General features: G+C 39.4%; 1 non-coding gene across 1 annotated transcript; it reads right to left on the bottom strand.

The window, feature by feature from the left end:
- Positions 1–2,320: 2,320 nt before the first annotated feature.
- Positions 2,321–2,396, bottom strand: trnaa-ugc. Its single transcript has one exon. It is a non-coding gene; the product is annotated as a tRNA-Ala (tRNA).
- Between the last annotated feature and the right edge of the window lie 2,594 nt (positions 2,397–4,990).

Here is a 4,990-nt window from a genome sequence, read left to right as displayed (position 1 = left end):
GAAACAAAGTTCTTAAACAATATTGTATCTCACCTCTTAGCTTTGATGTCATGTTCCCCAGAGATACTCATTTTAGAGGCAGGGCCCCCCTCCTCTCTCTTCCCAGAGAGACTCATTTTAGATGCAGGGCCTCCCTCCTCTCTCTTCCCAGAGAGACTCATTTTAGAGGCAGGTCCCTCCTCTCTCTTCCCAGAGAGACTCATTTTAGAGGCAAGTCCCTCCTCTCTCTTCCCAGAGAGACTCATTTTAGAGGCAGGTCCCTCCTCTCTCTCCCCAGAGAGACTCATTTTAGAGGCAGGGCCCCCCTCCTCTCTCTTCCCAGAGAGACTCATTTTGGAGGCAGGGCCTCCCTCCTCTCTCTTCCCAGAGAGACTCATTTTAGAGGCAGGTCCCTCCTCTCTCTTCCCAGACAGACTCATTTTAGAGCACTGACCCCTAAACAGAGACCCAACATGTTGGTTGTGGTTAACACAGTGACAACTAATTATTGAATGTCAATTATTCAATTTATTAATTATCTCTTAGAAATAAAACATTTACTAACAGATACATCCAAACAGTCAGGTGATTTAATGCATCACATCAACATGTAGTTGTGACTGATATTTTTCACCTTTTCTCCATGTGGTGGAACTAATAATAATAATAATAATAATATAATATGAATAATCAAAATATTAATAATAACAATAGTAGTAATAATAATATAACATTAATAATAATAATGTCTCACTTTCTCTTAATAATTCCTCTCATTCTAGTGTGTTGCTTTGTTCAACAGGTCTGATATTATTCTGCTGTTACTGAATTCAGTTCATAATAACAATGTTAAGAAAAGTCTGTTCAGTGGTTTCATACCAAACTACACAGGAAGCAGGAGATCATTGTAATTTAGAAAACAACAAATGTTCTGATATTCTGAAAGATGATTTAGAACTATGATACATTAACATTTTGACAAATTGTAAAATAACCACAGTAAAACACTCAGATCTAACAGTCCATTTCACCTGGGACAGCTACGTGACAGTTCAATCATACAAAATGGCGCTAACTGGGCGTAGGCAAGTCAATTTCAATAACATATTGTTCATATATCGTATTATACGATTCGTATATCGTCATTCACTATACTAAAATAAAACCATACATTTAATGTCTCTACACACTTTACAATAATCCCTGGGAAGATTCTTACCTTGTAGCCTGAATTCACAACCAGAACATGTCAAGTCATTGAGATATTTTCCGTTGTGCTGAGAGATCACCTTCCTGATGACAAGTGTCTCTGTATCTGTGTTCTAGGTACAGTTGATCTTTGGATGCAATAATATCTGGTCAAAGTCTAGTGACACAACACCATAGTATATCATAAACATAACAGCAGTTTAACCTTTGGCCAGTAAAGGCCATGGAATACTATGAAACAGGGTTCGTCAACTAGGTTGGGCTTCGGGACAATTTCTTTCTGAGTTAAAGTCGGAGGGCCAGAACATAATTGGCATATATATTAGCACAATGAATAGGCTGAATTAATGAATAGGCTGAATTAATTAGCAGGCTGAATTAATTAACAGGCTGAATTAATTAGCAGGCTGAATTAATTAACAGGCTGAATTAATTAATAGCAAAAGAAAGGTGGAAAAAGAAAATCGAAGTTTCAGGGAAGAAGATCTCCATACAGACAGAGAGATATACATTCATCTAACCATCTATCTCCATACAGAGAGATATGCATTCATCTAACCATCTATCTCCATACAGACAGAGAGATATGCATTCATCTAACCATCTATCTCCATACAGACAGAGAGATATACATTCATCTAACCATCTATCTCCATACAGACAGAGAGATATGCATTCATCTAACCATCTATCTCCATACAGACAGAGAGATATGCATTCATCTAACCATCTATCTCCATACAGACAGAGAGATATGCATTCATCTAACCATCTATCTCCATACAGAGAGATATGCATTCATCTAACCATCTAACTCCAAACAGACAGAGAGATATGCATTCATCTAACCATCTATCTCCAGACAGAGAGATATGCATTCATCTAACCATCTATCTCCATACAGACAGAGATATGCATTCATCTAACCATCTATCTCCATACAGAGAGATATGCATTCATCTAACCATCTATCTCCATACAGACAGAGAGATATGCATTCATCTAACCATCTATCTCCATACAGAGAGATATACATTACATTTAAGTCATTTAGCAGACGCTCTTATCCAGAGCTCTTATCCAGAGCGACTTAAAAGTACATACATTCATATTTATTTTTTATTTTTTGTACTGGCCCCCCGTGGGAATCGAACCCACAACCCTGGCGTTGCAAGCGCCATGCTCTACCAACTGAGCCACACGGGGCCTGTGTACATATACATTCATCTAACCATCTATCTCCACACAGAGAGAGAGATATACATTCATCTAACCATCTATCTCCATACAGACAGAGAGATATACATTCATCTAACCATCTATCTCCATACAGACAGAGAGATATACATTCATCTAACCATCTATCTCCATACAGACAGAGAGATATACATTCATCTAACCATCTATCTCCATACAGACAGAGAGATATACATTCATCTAACCATCTATCTCCATACAGACAGAGAGATATGCATTCATCTAACCATCTATCTCCAGACAGAGAGATATGCATTCATCTAACCATCTATCTCCATACAGACAGAGAGATATGCATTCATCTAACCATCTATCTCCATACAGCCAGAGAGATATACATTCATCTAACCATCTATCTCCATACAGCCAGAGAGATATGCATTAATCTAACCATCTATCTCCATACAGACAGAGAGATATACATTCATCTAACCATCTATCTCCATACAGACAGAGAGATATGCATTCATCTAACCATCTATCTCCATACAGACAGAGAGATATGCATTCATCTAACCATCTATCTCCATACAGACAGAGAGATATGCATTCATCTAACCATCTATCTCCATACAGACAGAGAGATATGCATTCATCTAACCATCTATCTCCATACAGACAGAGAGATATGCATTCATCTAACCATCTATCTCCATACAGACAGAGAGATATACATTCATCTAACCATCTATCTCCATACAGACAGAGAGATATGCATTCATCTAACCATCTATCTCCATACAGACAGAGAGATATGCATTCATCTAACCATCTATCTCCATACAGACAGAGAGACATGCATTCATCTAACCATCTATCTCCATACAGACAGAGAGATATGCATTCATCTAACCATCTATCTCCATACAGACAGAGAGATATGCATTCATCTAACCATCTATCTCCATACAGACAGAGAGATATGCATTCATCTAACCATCTATCTCCATACAGACAGAGAGATATACATTCATCTAACCATCTATCTCCATACAGACAGAGAGATATGCATTAATCTAACCATCTATCTCCATACAGACAGAGAGATATGCATTCATCTAACCATCTATCTCCATACAGACAGAGAGATATGCATTCATCTAACCATCTATCTCCATACAGACAGAGAGATATGCATTCATCTAACCATCTATCTCCATACAGACAGAGAGATATGCATTCATCTAACCATCTATCTCCATACAGACAGAGAGATATGCATTCATCTAACCATCTATCTCCATACAGAGAGATATGCATTCATCTAACCATCTATCTCCATACAGACAGAGAGATATGCATTCATCTAACCATCTATCTCCACTGCCAAGCCAGTGTGTCTTGTTTGCAATGAAAATATCACTGTTTTCAAATAATTCAATCTCAGTCTGCATTATGAATCTAAGCATGATACTTTCAAAGTGGACTTCCGGCCCCAGACAGAGGATTGACACTCCTGCTATGGTGGACAGACACAGGGGCCTGGTCAGCAGGTTGAAGGAGATCACCCTACAAATGAATGGCTGGCATTGTCTTATCCATCAGAGTGTGCTGTGTACCAGACTAAACATGGTTTACATTGTCTCATCCATCAGAGTGTGCTGTGTACCAGACTAAACATGGTCTACATTGTCTCATCCATCAGAGTGTGTTGTGTGTCAGACTAAACATGGTTTACATTGTCTCATCCATCAGAGTGTGCTGTGTGTCAGACTAAACATGGTCTACATTGTCTCATCCATCAGAGTGTGCTGTGTACCAGACTAAACATGGTTTACATTGTCTCATCCATCAGAGTGTGCTGTGTACCAGACTAAACATGGTCTACATTGTCTCATCCATCAGAGTGTGCTGTGTACCAGACTAAACATGGTTTACATTGTCTCATCCATCAGAGTGTGCTGTGTGTCAGACTAAACATGGTTTACATTGTCTCATCCATCAGAGTGTGCTGTGTGTCAGACTAAACATGGTTTACATTGTCTCATCCATCAGAGTGTGCTGTGTACCAGACTAAACATGGTTTACATTGTCTCATCCATCAGAGTGTGCTGTGTACCAGACTAAACATGGTCTACATTGTCTCATCCATCAGAGTGTGTCAGACTAAACATGGTTTACATTGTCTCATCCATCAGAGTGTGTCAGACTAAACATGGTTTACATTGTCTCATCCATCAGAGTGTGCTGTGTACCAGACTAAACATGGTCTACATTGTCTCATCCATCAGAGTGTGCTGTGTACCAGACTAAACATGGTTTACATTGTCTCATCCATCAGAGTGTGCTGTGTACCAGACTAAACGCTGAGCTAAAAGATGTGATGGATAAAGTCATGCGCATAATTACCTTTGTCAGGGAGACATCAAGCAACACAACACCGTCTTTTCCTCAAGCTGGTGACAGAATCAGAGGAGGCCATGAGGATGATCTCCTGCTTCACAACAACGTGCGCTGGCTGAGTAAAGGAAAAGCAAGCTGGTGACAGAATCAGAGGACGCCATCAGGATGATCTCCTGCTTCACAACAACGTGCGCTGGCTGAG

This window comes from Salvelinus namaycush, unplaced genomic scaffold, assembly GCF_016432855.1.
Source record: "Salvelinus namaycush isolate Seneca unplaced genomic scaffold, SaNama_1.0 Scaffold1877, whole genome shotgun sequence".
Lineage (NCBI taxonomy): Eukaryota > Metazoa > Chordata > Actinopteri > Salmoniformes > Salmonidae > Salvelinus > Salvelinus namaycush.
The sequence above is the reverse complement of the archived record's forward strand: the minus strand, read 5'-3'. Positions and strand labels throughout refer to the sequence as shown.